The following is a 22,833-nucleotide window of genomic DNA, read 5'->3' on the forward strand; positions in this document are numbered from 1 at the left end:
CAATGTTAAACCCCCCCCCTAGTGACCAGGCCATTTTTTCCAAAATAGGCCACTGCAGCTTTAAGGACTCGCTGCAGGATCCTACAAGTCAGCACACAAGTGATTCCCCCCCCCCTTTTCTCCCCACCAACAGAGCTCTCTGTTGGTGGGGTCTGATCACAGCGGCGATGTTTATTTTTTTTTATTTATTTGTGTTTTATTATTGAATAAATATTATTATTTTTTTATTTATTTTATTGTATCTCCGCCCTCCCTTCCCCGCCAGCCAATCACCATTACTGGCTGTCATAGGCATCAGCCTATGACAACCGATCACTTCTGTGGGTCTAGAGGGGACAGCTGTGTCACACGGCTGTCCCCAGTACGGCACTGCCTTAGATCGCAGCACTGTACACAGTTATTAGATGGTGGTTTCGCCGTCTAACAGTCTCCTAGCAGCAATCACTGCTGGGCGACTGATCCAAGTGGAGATGCGCGTGCATCGGCGCACGTAATCTCCTGCTAGCCCCATAGAAGACTGTTCATGCTAATCATCGTGGAGCAGTCCTGGGGCTGCTGCTGCGTTCATGCCACAAAGCAAAGGATGGGCAATTGGTCACATCAAATATTGTTTTAACTTTTTTTTCCACTAATATGGAGGCTGCCATGTTTGTTTCCTTTTAAACAATACCAGTTGCCTGGATTTCTTGTGTGCTGAAGTGATTAGGTAGAAGTGTGTAATTAAACTGCTTACTCAAGCTTGTTAGCATCCAGTGGTGCTCAACAGAGCCCTCTGACGGCAGCCAATCACAAAGGGGGACCCTGGCCAGCCCCTACCCTATAAATAGCGGCCGCCATGTTAGGTTTTTCCGTCCTTGCCTGACTTTGTACAGAGAGAGATCTGCTCCTTTGTGCTTTGGCTTAGCAAGAGCTTTATTGTGGTCATTCACCTAGCGTTTTTGCTCACATACACCTCCTATATACACCTATATTGTTGTTAGTTAGATAGACATTGTATTTTAGTTAGTAGCTTGTGTGTTACTAGAGAGCCAGCTGCTGCAGGCAAGCTTACACAACTTTAGGCCTCAGGGCCTGCCTGTGTGGGCAGCTCAGCTGTTCTCTCCTGTCCTCTGTTAGTTTATTTCTCATCTATACCAGTATTTCTGCTGTCCTTTACTAGTACTGAGTGATTGTATTTTGTATTGTAGTTATATAACTGTACTAGGACACTCACTGTCACTGTTTGTTCATAGCTCCTGTGTGTGACCGTGTGTGTGTGCGTGCACTGTCTGTAGTGTACACACACTCTATTTCCTTCTGATTACTGATTATTGTAATTTCTAGTTGTACTTACTACTTACTGTACTAGGGAGGGACACTCAGTCACTGTTCATAGGCTAGCTCCTGCGTGTGTGTGCGCGTGCACTGTCTGTAGTGTACACACACTCTATTTCCTTGTGATTACTACTGAATCTGATTATTGTAATTTCTAGTTGTACTTCCTGACTGTTACTACTTACTTACTGTACTAGGGACACTCACTCAGTCACTGTTCATAGGCTAGCTCCTGCGCGTGTGCGCGCGTGCGTGCACTCACTGTCTGTAGTGTACACACACTCTATTTCCTTGTGATTACTACTGATTATTGTAATTTCTAGTTGTACTTCCTGACTGTTACTACTTACTTACTGTACTAGGGACACTCACTCAGTCACTGTTCATAGGCTAGCTCCTGCGCGTGTGTGCGCGTGCGTGCACTCACTGTCTGTAGTGTACACACACTCTATTTCCTTGTGATTACTACTGATTATTGTAATTTCTAGTTGTACTTCCTGACTGTTACTACTTACTTACTGTACTAGGGACACTCACTCAGTCACTGTTCATAGGCTAGCTCCTGCGCGTGTGTGCGCGTGCATGCACTCACTGTCTGTAGTGTACACACACTCTATTTCCTTCTACTGAATCTGAGTGATTACTACTGATTATTGTATTTTCTAGTTAGTGTACTAGGGGACACACTCACTGTTCACTGTTCACACTTACTGATTACCGATTATTGTATTTTGTATTTGTACTGTACTAATCAGTTAGCGATCTAATCACTTAGTGATTAGTGTCACCTCACCCACCAACCCACTCCATTAAAGTACCCCACTTTTCACCCGCCCTTTTTAAAAACTTTTGTGTTTACGCCCAAAACATCTAAGATGTCTGGAAGTGGCAGCCAGCACGGTTTGGGCAAGGGGAAGGGCAGCAAGGGAATCAGGAGGAGAGGGAGCAGCATTGTGGCAAGCCGCGGCCGCGCCACCATGCACAGTTCCGCAGCAGCAGCGTCAGTGGCTAACATTCCTCCTATAGCCACTGGCCGTGGACGCCTTGGGCGCCGCCCAGCAGGAGCATCTGCAACTCACGCTGCAGAGACACAGCAGCAGCGTGTAGCACCTGCTCCGATTTTCTTCCAGCCGGGTCGGAAACGTCCCATTGAGGAAAAGGATGCAGCCACTGTGGTGCAACTGATGACGGAGGATGAGCAGCCCGCCATCAGCTCTGCATCCGAGGCCTCCACCCTCACCACCACCACCACCCCTGTTCGCAGCAGCCGCCCAGCAGGGCCTGGGGAGGAGGCCAGTTCACCGTCAGTCGCCGACCTGTCACTCAGCAGTCTTTTGACCCCAGGCACCATCAGGGTATTGCCTGCTGTTGTTGGCGATTTTGAGGAGGAGATGCTGATGGGCACTTTGGGGGAGGAGGGATTGGACAGCAAGACTGTGGCAACAGTCAAGCAGCCCATCCATGCATCAGGAGAGGAGTTTGGGGGGTCATCATCCCAGCAGGACATGTTTCAGGAGGGGGAGGATGATGATGACACGGTGACAGACAAAGACTGGGTGCCACCAGCTCCAGGGGATGTCGTCATCAGCAGCTCTGAGGAGGAGGAGGATGCGCTTGTGGGCCTTGCAAGGAGGCGCATCATTGCAAGCATTGGCAGCAGTAGGCAGGTCCCACAGCCTGCTGGTGTCTCAGGCTCAGCAGCAGCAGCATCTGCCAGTGCCACCACCAGCTGCACCCAAGCCCCCACCCCAACCACCACAGGGAGACAGGCAGCAGCGGCTCCAGGCCGTAGGGGGTTGTTTTTGTCACCAATCTGGCGATTTTTCACCATGCCCACAGTGTACAGCAAGTACGCCACTTGCAACCACTGTCAGCAGAAGTTGAGCAGAGGTGCAGACCCCTTAAAGTTCAGCACCAGCTCGCTCATCAACCACCTTGCTGCGAAACATTTCCACCAGCATGAGGAGTTCCAGAGGCTGAAGGCATCTGGTGCTGGCAGTGGCACCACACCCATCACTGCACAGCCTTCAGCAGCATCAGCAGCAGCAGCAACAGCAGCCACCCGCCCTCCTGCTCCTCCAGCAGCACCAGCAGGAGAGCGGAAACGCACTGCTCCTCCCCCCTCTGCAACTCCTGCCGCCGACACTGAGGCCTGTTCTGGCAGCCAGTCCTCAGTGGCCTCCTCTGCTGTGTCTGCTGATTCCCGTGCAAGCAAAAGGCCACGCCAGAGCCTTTTGAGCAAATCCTTCCAGGGGGTGGTTAGGGCTCTGCCTCCCAGCAGCCGTCGCGTGCGGCAGCTGAACGGCTTGCTGGCACGGGCCATGTGCTCCCAACTCCTGCCGTACACGCTCGTGCAGGAGGGGAGCGACATGCGTGCGCTGCTTGCTTGTGCAGCCCCAGACTGGCAGCTCCCCAGCAGACACTTCTTCGCCCGCAAGGCCATTCCTGCACTGCACCGCTTTGTGATGGCCAATGTGGAGTGAGGGCTGGAGCACGCGGTTGGTGAAAGGGTCCACGTCACCATGGACTCCTGGAGCAGCTGCTTCGGGACAGGCCGCTACCTGTCCTTCACTGTCCACTGGGTCAGCTTGGTGGAAGGGGGTGAGGGTGGGAGAGCAGCAGCGGGCACAGCAGCAGCAGCAACACAGTGGGTGGTGCCACCCCGCAGGGTCAGGGGAACTGCAGCAGGTTCCCCTGATCCTCTGCCATCCTCCGGCACACCTGGCCAAACCCCCCGCCTCAGCAGCAGCGTGAAGGCCCGCCACTGCCAAGCACTGCTGCACTTGGTCAGCCTTGGGAAGACCAAACTGACGGCAACCCATGTATTGGCCAAACTCCAGGAGCAGGAGAGGATTTGGCTGACCCCCAGAGGCCTCAGAGTCGGAGAGGTGGTGGCAGACAATGGGGCCAATCTGGTTGCCGCAATAGACAGGGGAAACCTGACCCACATCCCCTGTCTTGCCCACGTGCTGAACCTGGTGGTGCAGAAGTTCTTGCGCACCTACCAGGGGATGGGCGAACTGCTGGAAACGGCAAGGAACGTTGTGCGTCACTTCCGGCGCTCGGCTGCAGCCTGTGCGAGCCTGGAAGACGAGCTGCCACGCCATCGGCTGATCCTTGACGTTCCGACTCGCTGGAACTCCACCCTGGCGATGTTGGAGCGTCTAGTTGAACAGAAGCACGCTGTCAACCAGTACCTTGCCCAGGCCACTGTGTCCGCCGCTCAGAGAAGGGACAGGACCAGCAACATCCCGTCCATCGTCCCCGATGATGACTGGAGGCACATGCAGCAGGTGTGCTTAGTGCTGGCTCCCTTTCTGCAGGCCACTAACATGGTGAGCAGGGACCATGCTATGGTCTGCGAGTGGGTGCCCCTGGTTTGTCTGCTGAACAGGGCCCTCGATGCTTTGCTGGAACAGGGAGCGGCAGCCTTGGACCAGCAGGAGCGTCATGCAGCTGCACAGTCCACCTCTGAGGGGAAGGAGGAGGAGGACTTGGTGGAGGTCCCTGACCTTGCTGCTGATGAGGGGGATCAGCACAGCGCAGCTGAGTTGGTGTGGGGGTGGAGAGAGGATGAGGCGGCAGAGGAGGAGGATGAGGACAGCACTGCCGTCGATGTGCCAGCACACGTGGCCCGCCTCTTCCCAATGGCAGCGCACATGCTGACAAGCCTGCGCAAGGACCCCAGGGTGATCCAGATGAAGCAGAGGGAGGACATCTGGATCAGCATGATGTTGGACCCACGCCTCAAGGGGAAGTTGAGCCAGTTCCTGCCGCCTGCAGGAGGAGACCCAGCGCAACAAATAAGGAGCTTGCAGCAGGCCCTTGTTGAGCGCTTGGAGGAAGCCTTCCCCCAGCCTTCCACCCCCACTGTCCAGCCAGCACAGAGGCAGCAGCAGGTGCCTGCATCCAGCAGCAAGCGCCCCACAGACCTGCTGTCTCTCAGCAACGAGCTCTACAGGACTGTAGAGGCTCCGGCAGCAGTGACTAGAGAGGAGGTGCATGCAGCAGCATCCTCCTCCGGTCACAGCCAGCGCCTGACCCGAATGGTGGCTGACTACATGGGGTCCTACAGCGGGCTTGACAGCGATGCCCCTGTTGATCCCATGGAGTATTGGGTCAAGCGCCTGGAGATCTGGAGCGAGCTGGCGCAGTACGCCCTGGAAGTGCTGTCCTGTCCCCCTTCCAGCGTGCTGTCCGAGCGCTGCTTCAGTGCAGCTGGTGGCGTGGTCACCGAGAAACGCTCACGTCTGTCTCACAAGTCTGTGGACAGACTGACGTTTCTCAAGATGAACCAGGCGTGGGTGGAAGGCGAGTTCCTGGCCCCTGTTGTCGGCGAGAGGGGGACATGAACTGGCTACCGGCAGAACTATCGTTAATGTGCCTTACCACCCTTTACCACCTCCTGGCTCCTGCTCACTAAGCCAGCCTGGTTCACTTTGACTATTACGTCGCCTGCAGCCACACATTTTACACCTACAGTGGGCTGCTGTGTACTGCCCTTCTGCTGTATGTCTGTGTTTCCCACTGCCAGGGTACACAGATTTACCTTCTGCTGCCACTCTGCCACCAGCTATTACGTCAAACAATAGCTATATCTGTCTGTGTAATTTTCTGTAAAAAACAAAACAAATAAACCATAAAAAAAAAAAGGTTTAATTTTTCTGAGGTGCCCGGGTTGAAAACTGTGTTGTCCCAGTTGTGTATTGGACACGATGTGGGCTGCACGACCGCTGTCTGGGACCTCCTGCTGTGTTTATTTACAGCCCTGGTATCACCGCTAGGTACCAGGGCTATTATGTCACGCTGCCTGCCTGGCCTGCTGCCACACTCACACTACTCCTCCATTCCTCCTGCTGCTGCTGCTGTATGTCTGTGTTTCCCACTGCCAGGGTACACAGAATTTCCTTCTGCTGCCACTCTGCCACCAGCTATTACGTCAAACAATAGCTATATCTGTCTGTGTAATTTTCTGTAAAAAACAAAACAAATAAACCATAAAAAAAATTAAAGGTTTAATTTTTCTGAGGTGCCCGGGTTGAAAACTGTGTTGTCCCAGTTGTGTATTGGACACGATGTGGGCTGCACGACCGCTGTCTGGGACCTCCTGCTGTGTTTATTTACAGCCCTGGTATCACCCGCTAGGTACCAGGGCTATTATGTCACGCTGCCTGCCTCATTGACTGCCTGCTGCCACACACTCATCCTCCTCCTCCTGCTGCTGAATTTACCTCCTGCTGTCTGTGTGTTTCCACTGCCAGGGAGCACATACAATGGCGCTTCCAACATGCGTGCGCCACCAGCTATTTGTTACGCTCAAAAATAGCTGCATTTCTTTAAAAAAACCAAAAAATTATATATACTTTTTATTAATACTGTGTGATATTATTTTTAGAGGTGTCCGGGTTGAAAACTGTGTTGTCCCAGTTGTGTATTGGACATGATGTGGGCTTCGCGACCGCTGTCTGGAACCTCATGCTGTGTATTTACGGCCTGGTACCACCGCTAGGTACCACAGCCTATTATGTCTCGTCTCGCTGCCTGCCTCATTGACTGCCTGCTGCCACACAATCATCCTCCTCCTCCTGCTGCTGAATTTACCTCCTGCTGTCTGTGTGTTTCCACTGCCAGGGAGCACATACAATGGCGCTTCCAACATGCTTGCGCCACCAGCTATTTATTACGCTCAAAAATAGCTGCATTTCTTTAAAAAAAAATATAAAAGAGAAATAAGTGAAGAAGAAGAAGACGATATAGAAAAAGAAGGAGAAGAAGGAGAAGAAGGAGAAGAAGATGAAGAAGATGAAGAAGATGAAGAAGATGAAGAAGATGAAGAAGATGAAGAAGATGATGAAGAAGATGATGAAGAAGATGAAGAAGATGATGAAGATGATGAAGATGAAGAAGATGAAGAAGATGAAGAAGATGATGAAGATGATGAAGAAGATGAAGAAGAAGAAGAAGAAGATGAAGAAGATGAAGAAGATAAAGAAGATGAAGAAGATGATGAAGAAGATGAAGAAGAAGATGAAGAAGATGAAGAAGAAGATGAAGAAGATGAAGAAGAAGAAGAAGAAGAAGAAGATGAAGAAGAAGAAGAAGATGAAGATGATGAAGAAGATGAAGAAGATGATGAAGATGATGAAGAAGATGAAGAAGATGATGAAGATGATGAAGAAGATGAAGAAGATGAAGAAGATGAAGAAGATGAAGAAGAAGAAGAAGATGAAGAAGAAGAAGACGAAGAAGATGAAGAAGAAGATGAAGAAGATGAAGAAGAAGAAGATGATGAAGAAGATGATGATGAAGAAGATGAAGAAGAAGATGATGATGAAGAAGATGAAGAAGAAGAAGAAGAAGAAGACGATATAGAAGAAGAAGATATAGAAGAAGATATAGAAGAAGAAGATATAGAAGAATAAGATATAGAAGAAGAAGAATAAGATATAGAAGAAGAAGAATAAGATATAGAAGATAAAGAAGAAGAAGAAGTATATACAGTACTGAACAAAATTTTGGACACAACTTCTCTTTCCACCTTTTTTTTAAAGGAACATCCCCACATAATCACTTGCTGTTGTTACTTGGAAAAAAAGATGTTTCTTGCATCATTCACCCTCAAAACAAGTGTTGGAAGCTATTTAAGGCCAATTCGAATAGTCAGCTCGAATAATGAGCTCGAATACCGACTCGAATAGTGAGCTCGAAGTCCGAGGTCGAATCGAATAGTAAAAAAAATTCGATTTGAATATTCGACCGAACGCAAATAATTTACTATTCGAATTCGACCAAACTCGAATAATAAAAAGGGGTATCCGAGCATCACTATTAGCATCTAAACTGCATTGCCAGCTACTGAGAAAACTCTCAGCTACAGAATGTATTTAGTGCAGAATTACACAGGTTAGAACTGTGTAGACAGCAAGTAACTTGTAGTCCTCCAGAGTCCAGCTTGTTTGTTTCTAGCTCTGTACTGCACCTAGTACTGAGAGAAGAACGATCACCTATAGCATTCCTTCAGTGATGACTCAGCAACTTAAGTAGAAGTGTGTTATCCACTTAATAGCTACTGCACTAGAACTGTGGGGTCATATTGTTCCTTAAGTAGCTGTATTGTATTACCAGCATAGAGAACTGCCATTACTAGGAGTGAATGTATGCTACTTCAAGTGAACCCAAGCTGAAAATAAACTGATGAGATAAACAATTATATTTATCCTCCTACTCCTAAAAATGACTTTTTTTTTCAAAGTGACACTGAAGCGAACAAAAAATTATGATATAATGAATTGGTTGTGTAGTACGGATAATTAATAAACCATTAGTAGCAAATAAAATAGTCTAATTTTTATTTTCAATTATATAGTTTTTTTATAACATTGCATCATTCCCTAATATTTGCAGTTTACACACTACTCAGCCTTCTAAATGATTTCACAGAGCAGGCTAATGATCTCTTGAACTTTCCTCTGCAGAAGTAAACAAAATACAGTGACAAACAGTTGAGATGATAAGCTTCAGAAGACAGAGCTCTCTGCAACTTTGAAAGTTGTGGAGCTCAGTGAAGCTTTGCATAGATAACAAGTGAAGTTTCTTAACTCCTCCTGTACTGGAAACAATATTAGACTCATATCTCTGCTGCTGATGTGTTATTTCTTAGCTGCACTACACATACAAATCATTATATCATAAGTTTGTATTCACTTCAGAATCCCTTTAAGTATCCCATGGTTTTCTTTTATATTTAACCACTTCGCCATATCTGGACGCATATATCCGTCCAGATAGGCAGTGGTGCTGCAGCCGTGTGGTGCGCGCGATCGGGCGCGCGCCCGCGCGCGCTCCCGCTGCCCCCCCCGATCAGTGAATGGGAATATAATTCCCATTCACCGATCTAAGTTCCCGGCAGAAATACCGACGCTTTCTCATCAGAGAGCGTGGTATTTCTGCCCCCAGGAAACTTCTTCTCTTCTTTTTAGTTCCTAGATGCGACATCGTTCGCATCTAGGAATTTTTTGAATGTGGCCATCTTGTGGCCAAATAGTAAACTGCACCCACATACCTCTATTGAATAAAAAAATACATTACATTACATCTAAAATTGGCTATTTACCTCCCAAACTAAAATTACCCAAATACATTTTTGTATTAAAAAAAAAATAAAAAAAATTACAATAAAAAAAAAAAAACTACATAAATAGTTACCTAAGGGTCTGAACTTTTTAAATATACATGTCAAGAGAGTATCTTATTAGTTTTTTTTAAATTATAAGCTTGTAAATAGTGATAGACGCAAAATGAAAAAATGCACCTTTATTTCTAAATAAAATATCGGCGCCATAAATTGTGATAGGGATGTAATTTAAATGGTGTAATAAGCGGGACAAATGGGTACATAAAATGCATGGGTTTTAATTACTGTAGCATGTATTAATTTTAAACTATAATGGCCAAAAACTGAAAAATAATGTTTTTTTTCCATTTCTATCTTAATCTTCCTGTTAAAATGTATTTACAGTAAAGTGGCTCTTAGCAAAATGTACTACCTAAAGAAAGCCTAATTAGTGGCGGAAAAAACGAGATATAGATCAATTAATTTTGATAAGTAGCGATAAAGTTATTAGCGAATTAATGGGAGGTGAACATTGCTCGGATGCATAAGATTTTCGAAGCTGTAGGCTGAAGTGGTTAAACATTTACAAAGTAGGTTGAATGTTTAATCAGTGGCAGCCTATTAAGTGTCCCAGAGTTAGAAAAAAGTCAAAAGTTCACATATTTTATCTCTCCCTGCCCTCAGAAGTTGTATTTTGCCAGGAAAACGTTCATGGCCTTAATTGTTTATCAGTGATGCTTACTATATTCCTGACAAGGTACTGACAAGACAGAAGCTGTCACTTACATGCTTAGAAATGAACTCTTTCAGGCAGCAAAACAAAACAAGTAAAACAGCCTGGTTATTAATATGTTTTGTAATGTACATACACATGTTTAGCTCATCATGTCACACATCACCTCGGGTACACTTTAAGTAGTTACTTACTTACTGTACAAGTCCAGCCAAGCCATTGTGTTATACTGTGTCTATTGCCCATCCCAGTAAAAATGATCTTGAGTTCATTTTGACATTTTCCCTCAGGGTGACTGACTGTTACATATTGTGGCTTTTAGAGTTCTACGGATTAGCACCACAAACCTTACACCTCTGACAGGTGTTGAAAAATATTGTCTGCTGTCACTTTAGGGCTAGTTCACAGTGCTCAGTTGCATTGCAAAATAATTCTGCATGTCAACTCACTGCCCATATAATTCTATGGGACTGTTGACGATGACAATACAGCATTTTAACAGATAACATTATTCTATTGCATGCAGGCATTGTATTTAAGTCTACGTCCAGTCTCCATTGCAGTTCATACTGATTATAACGCATTTCTAATGCAATGTATCACTGTGAATCCAGCCCTAAATGTAGCTTGGTGCCGCTTTCACTTCGATTTTCTGAAAAACCACAAGGTCTTTTGGGACTTTTTTTCTTGTTGCCTAATAACTACACATACCAAGCACATTTGGTGGTTATAACGTGTATAAGAGCTTTGCTATTATCCTTAAAGTCTGCAAATTGACTTTAATGGAAATCACAAATTAATTTGAATGAAAATTTGTGGTACCATGCAAAGTTCGAGGACATTTTCGAGAAACAGCCAAAGACATTCTAACTTATCTATATTCTTCACAAGTGTCTAATATATTTCAGTTTCAACAATGTACAGTACATTTTCACAACTCATCTAGGTAAATAATTTTCATATGGTAAGTAGGAAACAGGTGTTGGTTGACCAACCACATGTTTATGTACTCTGTATAAAACTCAGTGTCAATTAACCACTTTACCCCCCGCGGTACAGATTTCTCCGTCCCTTTTTCCTTCCTAAAAAACCAAGGGACGGAGAAATCCGTACCTTCCGCGCTACCGCCGCTCGTGCGCGCTCTCCCGCCGCTTGTGCACGCCGCCCGCTCGCCCGGAGATCAATGAACAGGAAAATCCATTCCCGTTCGTTGATCTAAGCCCCCGCAATGATCTGCTGCTTCTTTGAGAAACAGCGCGATCATTGTGGTTTGGCCAGCCTCGTACTGCTTCCTTTAAGCGTCCTTCAGGACGCTTACAGGTCGCATGTAAACAAACTCACTGTGGCCATCTTGTGGCCAAATAGTAAAACTACACCCTAAAGCATTTTACATATACAAATACATTAGTTTTATACAATAAATTAACTCATTAATTCCCACACTCACCAATTATTTTTTTTGTAATTAAAAAAAAATACAATAAAAAAAACATAGTTACCTTAGGGACTGAACTTTTTAAATATTTATGTCAAGAGGGTATAACACTGTTACTTTATAAACTACGGGCTTGTAATTAGGGATGGATGCAAAACTGAAAAAAATGCACCTTTATTTCCAAATAAAATATTGGCGCCAAACATTGTGATAGGGACATAATTTAAACGGTTTTATAACCGGGACAAATGGGCAAATACATTTCATGGGTTTTAATTATAGTAGCATGCATTATTTAAAAACTATAATGGCCAAAACTGAAAAATAATACTTTTTCCCACATTTTTTCCTATTTTCCCATTAAAACACATTTAGAATGAAAAACTTCTTGGCATAATGTCCTACCTAAAGAAAGCCTAATTGGTGGCGGAAAAAACAAGAGATAGTTCATTTCATTGTGACAAGTAATAATAAAGTTATAGATGAATGAATCTAAGGAGCGCTGAAAGGTGAAAATTGCTCTGGTGTTCAAGGGGTAAAACCCCTCAGTGGGGAAGTGGTTAAAGACAGATAAGTAGTTATAAAAACAGAGACAACAAAACAGTTCTGCTTTATAATGCGTAGGTTACTACTATTGACATTGATTTTTTTGTTAATTGCAATTCTTTCTTCACACAGTGGCAAAACATAGTAGAGATAGAGACCAAAGGGAGATGATCATGGGTTAGCTATAAGCTCTGCTATATTATGGGATGCCAGGCCATTATCAATTCTCAAAAAGTATAAAACTCAAGCAATGCCCCAGTATCCAAGTTTTTCTTACATCCTTCTTATGCTTTAAAAGGAACCTTAAGTGACATGTGATATAATGAGATGGACACGTGTATCTAAAATGGCAAGCATACAAATACCTAACTGTGTTCCTTTTCTTCTTTTTTTTCCTGAAAGAGTTGATATTCAGCTATGCAACTGAGAGTTTCTCTCCAGTTGGGACCCAGTCAGACTATAGCAGCCCTCACCGATAAGGAAATACAGCCATAAAATATTTTCTTGGCAGAAAAACTGGGCTTCTGAGAGCAGGGGATAGATAAAAAAAAAGGTCAATAGTTAAGCTGGGACAGACTGTATTAATTGAGCAGAGATAAAACAATAAATCTAAAACATAATGTTTTTAAACATAATTTAAGGTTGTAAAATATTTAAAAGTCATTTTAGGAGTAGGAGGATATATGCAATTGTTTATTCTCACTTAAGGTTCACTTTAACCACTTAATCCTGTCTGGATAACGATTGGTATCCAGATAGGAGCTGCACTATTCTATATGGATGCATATTCGTGCCCAGTGTTGCTGCAGCAGGTGCGCGTGCATGGGCACACACCCGCCGCTTGTTCACTGCAGGATTTAAATGACAGCGATTGATGAAGAGGAACAAGTCTTTTCCAAGCCAATTGAACTGCCTGTAATGAATGGACATGACCCTGGGGCCATGTTTATTCATCATAATGATAGTAAAAAGAATGTGTAAAAGAAAATAAATCAAACACTTCCTGGTAACCCAAGATAGTGTTTAGAGTGCCACCCGGGGGCAAAAAAGTAAAAATACAGGCAGGATACATTTTTTTAAAAATAAAAAAATGTAATCCCTTTCACAATTCCCCCTCCTCTCCCCCCCCCCCTGTTACCAAACACTTGTAAATTTTTAAAAAAAAGTTAAAAAAAATGCATAAATAGTTGCCTTAGGGAATAGGGACTCAGCTTTTTTAATATGTATGTTATGAGGGTGTATAACTGTAGCATATAAAGGCTTATATTGATTGATCAGGTACAAAAAAACGAAAAACAGAAAAATGTCACTTTTATTTCCAAATAATATATTATCACCATATATTATACTGAGTACATAATTTAAATATTGTGATAGTCAGGACAAACAGGAAAATAAAATGTGTGGGTTTTATTTATAGTAGCATTTCTCATTTTAAAAACTATAGGGGATGGAACTGGAGAAATAGTGTGTTTTTTTTCTTGTTTATCCCTATAAAATGCATAGCAAATAAAGCGATTACTGAAAAAAAGTATCGCCCACAAAAGCATAATTTGTGGCAAAAAAACCCAAAACAAAACCAAGATCTAGATTATTCAGGTGTGAGAAGCAGTGATAAACTTATTGCCAAATGAATGAAAGGAGCGCTGCCAGGTGAAAATGGCTCTTGGCGGTAGGGGTAAATTGGCCTGCGGGCTGAAGTGGTGAAGGGGCTTTAGCTGTGGGTCATACTTTCTGTTACAAATGAATAGATAGTATTAATTAAAACATTTGATTGGTTTCCCTCTACTCAAAACTTGCCAAAAAATTTGAAATTTCTGTAAGATGCATTACATTTAATTAGTAAGGTTTACAGCTGTTTTAAAGGAAATTTTGAACAAATTGTCCAGGTTGTTATGACCTCTTCAAAAACACTGCAAAAGATTCTATATAAATACTAAATTGATAATAATGGTAGAGATAGATTGTGTGAGCCCTTCTGCGGGATATTTAGTGACATGACCAGTGACATGGTACTCTCTAAAGTACCGTGAAAGATGAGCATTATATGAATCCACAATAATTTTATGTTAATATGTTAAAGAGTAATTAGGCCGGTTACACACTCAAAACGTGCAGGAGAACGGCTCCTGCAGGCGTTGCGGCGTGTCGTCGGAATCTGCGGTGCGACGCTGAGTAGCGGCGGTAGTAGTTAATTTACCCGAAGGGGAAGCGCTGATTCCCGACGATAAAATGTGCCGGGATGGGTTGTACCGCAACGCATCGAAATGCAGCGTCGGGTGTGAAACGTAAAAGGAAAGTCTATGGACTTTCCTTTTACCTTGGTTAACGCAAAGTATAGACTTTGCGTTAAAACGCCAAAAGAGGGCTCTGGTGTGAAAGAGCTCTTAAAGGAAAACGCTTTCTTTGAAAATTGTTACTAATGTTATCAGTGCATCACTCTTTTCAGTTCAATTTGAAGCTAGCTATGAATTTCCAAAACTGAAGTGGAAATAGCACTTATATGCCTAGAGACTTCTTATTTTGCTTCATAAGATTCATAAATAATTTGCAGCACAACATAGGAGCGTGTTACTTATTTTCCACACCTGGAGGAATCCATTGACTGGCAGCAAACTTGGATATGCCCACCTCACAGTCTCTATAAAGAATCATGTGGTTTAACTCTTCTATTAACACATTTTACATGCTTACATGTCAGCAAATTTCAATAAAATATGATTTGCCATATTCCTGCATACATAGAGTTGAACTGAAGGAATGGCCATTTTTTATCAGCAATGATGGATTTCAACTTTAAAGAGGCACATATAGTAGAATGCAGTAAATTATTCAGTATAGCCAATTTATCAGAAACACTTCCTATATCTATATATTGCCTATTATGTAAGGATGCCCTCCAAGTGATACTTAGCCTAGGCTGATAAGATATGCGGAATCCCACCTCCCCCAAAGCATTCTGGGAGGCCAGGCATATTTTCTACTGGCCTTGAGTCCCTCAGCAAACAAACATTCCGCAGTGATTGCCTGACAGTCCTACAGATGTTGCCAACAGTGATAAATTGCAAACTGTAAATCAGAGTGAGAAAAGATTTGACAATGGGCAAACACTAACTAAATATTTTAAGAATGAATATTGTAGAAAAATAAGCAATTGTATTCATTACGTTATTTTCAATGCAGTTCCTCTTTAAGTAGAAAACTAAAGCTGGGGAGGTGAAGAAATTCTCGTATATTAGAGTCAGAGATTTAAAATACTGATATGCTGAAGCTTGTTCTCCCTTAAGGTGTAAATTGTCCCTTAAGGTATAAACAGTCTGGCACTAAATTATAGGTGCACAGATATAAAACAACCAACTCCCTAGTCAATCTGAGTTATTTATATGTTTTGGTGTGAAATTGCTTGTGCTTATTGTTTTTCAATTTTATTATAATCCCTTCTGAAATGTTTGTGAGTTTTAACCTTGTGATGTATATTATTTTATAACTGCTTCAAACCACTTTGCTGTGTACATTATTAAATACAAGAAGCAGTTATCATACTCAGTTTGGAAAGCCTTCTTTCTAATTACAAGTTCCCATGATGGCTGCCTGCATGGAGGATTTTTCAGGAACAGCAGGAGTTCAGCCAGGATCTGGTACCCAAGCTAGCAGTTTCTAAGCCACTAACCAGTAGTAATGATCTTAATCTGCTAACTACAATTATGCAAAATTTCACATCCATTTTCACAATTACGGTGGTATGTAATTACGATTTGGACATTTAACCGCTCTGTTGGTGGGTAGAAAAGGGGGGGGGGGAAATCACTTGTGTGCAGAGTTGTACAGCCCTGCAGCTTGGCCTTAAAGCTGTAGTGGCCAATTAAGCGGAAAATAGCCTGGCCACTAGGGGGGTTTAACACCATGGTCCTCAAGAGGTTAACTGATTTTGTTTAATCTCTTTGTAATTTCCGATACTGTTCGCATAATTTTTGCGTAATTTCTTGCTAACTTTAGAGGTTAATAATAGCAAAGCTCAGAAAGTGTACAGTTTAAAAAACATTTTCCTTTGCATTTTTAAAATCAATTTTCTCAAAAATTACAAAGTCTTTTTGAGATTTTTTTTTTGCCTTATTCCCACTACCCCCCTTAATATACTGTACATAGCAATTTTGGTGATGATAGCATGTATGGGAGCTTTTGCTATTAGCTGCTAAGGTCGGCTCAAAATTATGCAAAAATTAAGCAAAATTGTGATTCCTGATTTTGTTTACAAACACAATCAATTACGATTTTACCCCAAATTTTGTATAACTATTCTGCGTCGTAATTGCAAATTATGATGTGAAATTAAGTTTATGTGAAATTTGTGCTTATCACTACTAATGAGGGTCGGTACAATGTATGGTAGGAACAGTATAATAAAGAGCACCATGTCTGTGGACCGCTATAATGGTGACACTAGAGAGCCTTCTGTTGATCAGTATAATCTGCACTATATCTTCCTATCATTAATCTGTCAGTAGAATATGCCAGTCACTGCAATCTGGCTATCCCTTGTAACGATTGGGTGCTGCTACTCAGACGTCTGACTATTGGGTGATCTGCAGTATCACCAATAATGCAGACACTATACCTGATTATGTGGTGATCTGCAGAAACACCAATAATGCAAGTATAGCTCACAATGTACTGTGTGATAGTGATTGGTGCAACAGTAAACAATAAGAAGATAGAGCCTCCCAGAGGAGCTGGGAGGCCTAGCAACACTGTACTTTAATAGTTTGACTGAACCTTACCAGAGGGGCTAGTAAGGTACTATCCGTACAGGTAATGGCTATATAAAGCAAGACCTTACCAGAGGAGCTGGTAAGGTACTGTCAGAATGCATGCCTGTATACTTTAACTGGACCTTACCAGTGGAGCTGATAAGGGACTACAGTGAACGTAGCTATGAAGTAGGTACAAGGCAAGATCCTATAAGTAAGTACTGAGTGCTCACTAGAGGAGCTGGTGGGCACTAACTGAAAACAACGCTAGTCCTCACCAGCTACAACAGAACTGAATAGGTTGACAAGACCTTACCAGAGGAGCTGGCAAGATACTATCAGAGATAAGTGACTGGATAGTTTGGCAAGACCTTACCAGAGAAGCAGGCAAGGTACTATCAGACACAGTAACTGTATAGTTTGGCAAGACCTTACCAGAGGAGCTGGCAAGGTACTATCAGACACAGTAACTGTATAGTTTGGCAAGACCTTACCAGAGGAGCTGGCAAGGTACTATCAGACACAGTAACTGTATAGTTTGGCAAGACCTTACCAGAGGAGCTGGCAAGGTACTATCAGACACAGTAACTGTATAGTTTGGCAAGACCTTACCAGAGGAGCTGGCAAGGTACTATCAGTAACAAGTGTCACCTCACCAGTGGAGCTGGTGGGTAATACTACAAACACCTCACCAGTGGCAAAGGACCACTGGTGAGAGGAGTGGTCAGACAGGCAAAGTTCGGCAACAGAGAGGCAATGTTAGTACAGAAACAACAGGCAGGAGAATAGTAGGTAATAAGGCAGAGGTTCAGCAACAAGGGTCAGATAGGCAGAAGTACAGAATCAGTAAGAAAATGCGAGGTCAGAGAATAGCCAGAATCATACACAGGTAATCAAATAGTAACAATATACAATAGTCCTAGTCTTGTGTGAAATCCCTGGTTTCCTCCCAGATCAAAGCACACCGGATACTGGTCTAAGGTCTGAGTGTTAACATGAAGTATTCACGACCGCAGACAGCTAGCTAATGGAGAACGGAGGCTTAAGAAGCAGAGAAAGGCTCTCAGCCGCGCCCAGCTAGGAAACAGCCAATCCGAGCGGCTAGAGTCACCTATGACGTCAGCTGACCGGCAGGTCAGCTGACGCGCCTTCTTCCAGCATAAAGGTTGCGAGACAGCGACCCTATGAGCTGATGACAATATCGTTCCCGGCGTGCTAGACGCCGACGGAACGGATGAGGTCTGGGAAGAGTGAACAAAGGTGGCTGCGGGTACACCCTGCGTGTCCCCAGCCGCCATTCCTACATATGTTACATCCCTGCAGTGGAGTTAATTCACAAAACTTCTCATAAATGACTTATATTTTCCTGATCAATAAAGAAAACCTTTCAGCGCATTTACAAGCAAAATAATCACTCAAATTAAGTTGTTCCTGATTTACTTAATTTAAATATATATATATTGCTCTTTGGGAGCTTAACAATGTAACATAGATACGGTGAAAACAGGTGAAAATGCTTTGTAAATTATGCCCAATGTGTCACTGGAATCTAACTATAGCTGTAAATTGCCAATAACTTCACTTGCCTGTCAGTGGATTCTATCTGTCAATTGGGAGTCTGCCTTAAATTTAGGAATCTTACTGTCACCCGATACATACCTGCCACTAAGAAAGCTGCCTTTTATTGGTGGTACTTTGAACTGCAGAATGTGATTGTCACTGAAGTATCTGGACATTATGGCATTCTGCTTGTTATTGATATCACATGTCACTGGTCCTGTCTACTGTACATGTCACATCATGTACAGTGGTGTGAAAAACTATTTGCCCCCTTCCTGATTTCTTATACTTTTGCATGTTTGTCACACTTAAATGTTTCTGCTCATCAAAAACCGTTAACTATTAGTCAAAGATAACATAATTGAACACAAAATGCAGTTTTAAATGATGGTTTTTATTATTTAGTGAGAAAAAACCTCAAAACCTACATGGCCCTGTGTGAAAAAGAAATTGCCCGATGAACCTACTAACTGGTTGGGCCACCCTTAACAGCAATAACTGCAATCAAGCGTTTGCGATAACTTCCAACGAGTCTTTTACTGCGCTCTGGAGGAATTTTGGCCCACTCATCTTTGCAGAATTGTTGTAATTCAGCTTTATTTGAAGGTTTTCTAGCATGAACCGCCTTTTTAAGGTCATGCCACAACATCTCAATAGGATTCAGGTCAGGACTTTGAGTAGGCCACTCCAAAGTCTTCATTTTGTTTTTCTTCAGCCATTCAGAGGTGGATATGCTGGTGTGTTTTGGGTCATTGTCTGCTGCAGCACCCAAGATCGCTTCAGCTTGAGTTGACGAGCAGATGGCCGGACATTCTCCTTCAGGATTTTTTGGTAGATAGTATAATTCATGCTTCCATCTATCACAGCAAGCCTTCCAGGTCCTGAAGCAAAACAACCCCAGACCATCACACTACCACCACCATATTTTACTTTTGGTATGATGTTCTTTTGCTGAAATGCTGTGTTACTTCTACGCCAGATGTAACAGGACACGCACCTTCCAAAAAGTTCAACTTTTGTCTCGTCGGTCCACAAGGTATTTTCCCAAAAGTCTTGTCAATCATTAAGATTTTTTTTAGCAAAACTGAGATGAGCCTTAATGTTCTTTTTGCTTAAAAGTGGTTTGCGCCTTGGATATCTGCCATGCAGGCCGTTTTTGCCCAGTCTCTTTCTTATGGTGGAGTCGTGAACACTGACCTTAATTGAGGCAAGTGAGGCCTGCAGTTCTTTAGACGTTGTCCTGGGGTCTTTTGTGGCCTCTTGGATGAGTTTTCTCTGCGCTCTTGGGGTAATTTTGGTTGGCCAGCCACTCCTGGGAAGGTTCATCACTGTTCCATGTTTTTGCCATTTGTGGATAATGGCTCTCACTGTGGTTCGCTGGAGTCTCAAAGCTTTAGAAATGGCTTTATAACCTTTACCAGACTGATAGATCTCAATTACAGTGCTTTTGTTCTCATTTGTTCCTGAATTTCTTTGGATCTTGACATGATGTCTAGCTTTTGTGGTGCTTTTGGTTTACTTCTCTGTGTCAGATAGCTCCTATTTAAGTGATTTCTTGATTGAAACAGGTGTGGCAGTAATCAGGCCTGGGGGTGACTACAGAAATTGAACTCACGTGTGATAAACCACAGTTGAGCTATTTTTTTTAACAAGGGGGGCAATCACTTTTTCACACAGGGCCATGTAGATTTGGAGTTTTTTTTCTCACTAAATAATAAAAACCATCATTTAAAACTGCATTTTGTGTTCAATCATGTTATCTTTCACTAATAGTTAACGGTTTTTGATAAGCAGAAACATTTAAGTGTGACAAACATGCAAAAGAATAAGAAATCAGGAAGGGGGCAAATAGTTTTTCACACCAATGTATGTATTTGGCAAAACCTGCATGAGTTTGGTATTTGCCTGTTGTCAATATCGGTATGTTCTTGGTAACTGCCTGTTTTCCACTGCAAGTTACTCACATCTGCTTGTTGCTGATATTATTTGTAAGTCATTACAACTGTCTTGTCATGACTGGTATCTGTATGTCATTGAAATTTGCCTTTTGTTGGCAACATCTGCTCTGGACTCTGGGTTCATTTGTTGTTGGTTTTAGCTGTATAACATTCTTATCAGACTGTCATTACAACTATCTACAGGTCAATATAGTTTTCTTATGTTTGGCAATATATGCAGGTTATCTTTTTATGTACTTCCACATATACTGGTAATGGGTAGGATGAGACGCCAGTGTATAGGTGCTTCTAATAACATTGCTTGAGAAAGCTTGAGAAAGACAAGTGCTTATAGAGGTGCCTACACTCTATCCCCTATATGCTATCAAGGAATTTTGTATTGACATGAGGAAGTGGGCCATGACCGGTGAAACGCAATTGCTTTTTGAATAAACATTTTTCCAGTTGAGCTGTTCTCTGTATCCTCTAGAGAGGTAAGCGATTATCTCTCTTTTTTATTTCGATTTATATTTTAAAACACTAAAATAGAACACACATTGGGTGCCTCCATCCTACCCATTACCAGTTAGACTTCCTTTGAAGGTACTGTAATAGCGTTGCAGTTTTTCTGGAAAGTCTATCGTACTACAGGAGAGCGACCATCCAGTATCCAGCAGGACCTGGAGCACCGAGCAGGGGCGGTTAATTCCCTGCAGGCCTATACGGTGGTTGCGGGAACTGCAACCAACCTTTGTGAGTATATATCTATATAATTTTATCCTTCCTATACCTGACGATACTACACCAGTGGGCTCCCGGTCTCTCCCTACTTCTCACCTAGGTATTCTTGGTCCCTACAAGAATCACCAAAGAAAACCCACCCTATATCCACATAGTATCCATACATGAATAGGGGCATAAAAAAGATACACAATGAATAAATATCATGGAAGGGGCTGAACCTGTTCAGTACATATGTGGGCGGGGGTCATTGGGCCCTCTGAGCATCTGAGCATTCTATACATAACAGAGGAGGGGAACAGTGTGTTAATGATTACCACTATTCAAAGCATATACTGTATATAGAGGTGATCATTACCAGCATAGCACCATTGAAGAGCTAGTAGTGCAGTAGAGGGAAGGTGCCTAATAGGCCCTTCTGGTAAAAGGGCCCTGGTGGGGTGTCAACCTCTGCATCTCCTATTGTTGTGCCACTGAATACATCTTATAACATGGTACTAATGTAGCATGAATTAAACATTTTTTTATAATTCTTATAAAATCCATTGAAATACCAGAGTCTGGCAGATCTGTATATCAGTACAAGGTTTTTTTTAATTTTTATTAATGTATTTACTTATTTATGTATATCTGTTTATAGCGCCAACATATTATGCATCGCTGTACAGAATATATATTGTCTTGTCAGTAACTGTCCCTCAGAGGGGCTCACAATCTAATCCCTATTATAGTCATATGTCTATGTATGTGTCGTGTAGTACCTGTATCATAGTCTAGGGCCAATTTAGGGGGAAGCCAATTAACGTATTTGTATGTTTTTGGGATGTGAGAGGAAACTGACGTGCCCCGAGAAAACCCACACAGACATGGGGAGAACATAAAAACTCCTTGCAGATGTAGAACTGGCAGGGATTTGATCCTGCAACCCAATCCACTAAGTTTAGGCCCCTTTCACACTGGGGCGATTTCATTGCATTGCAGTACCCTATTTTATCACAGGGCGACACTAAAGCAATGAAAAGCTATGGGCCATTTCATAGCTGTGGCGGGGCAATGCGATGCGCCAGAAGCGTCGCATTTGACACAAAAGCAACATCATGTTACTGGCCGACATGCGCAGACACGTGCGGCAACCTGTAATGTAAGTCAATGGTAACGCAGATATTTTAATATTTTTCGAGTTCATGTTGCGATGCGCATGCCTGGAAGCATATTTTTTCAATACTTTAGTGCAATTCGTTTTTTTGGCCACAGGAAGTGAGCGCGAGAGCCTCACTTTTTGCTTGGCTTGCAGCCAAAAGTAAGATTGCCGCACTGCAACCAAAACACGGGTTTCTGATGTCAAACTGGCCTCATAGACTAATGTCTATAAAATAATTTCTCTCTAAGCACGCGCGCACGCACACACGCACGCACGCACGCACACGCACACACACACATAATTATAGTTATAGATCACTAAACTGTACAACATCAGAACTTTAGAAATCATCACAGCCAGCAGATCCAGTGTGAGTGAGCACATTTGCTGTGCAATCCACAACAGTATTTATATGAGCATCCATCAGACCTGACAAAGAACATTACACCCAGCGCAAGACAAATATAATGCTATCGAAATTTAAGACAGTTTATCATGGTTCAGCCAGGTTACTGTATATTAAGGAAAAGCTGCTTCAGTCATCATGAAACCAAACCAAAAATTC

The sequence above is a fragment of the Hyperolius riggenbachi genome, chromosome 10, assembly GCF_040937935.1.
Source record: "Hyperolius riggenbachi isolate aHypRig1 chromosome 10, aHypRig1.pri, whole genome shotgun sequence".
Lineage (NCBI taxonomy): Eukaryota > Metazoa > Chordata > Amphibia > Anura > Hyperoliidae > Hyperolius > Hyperolius riggenbachi.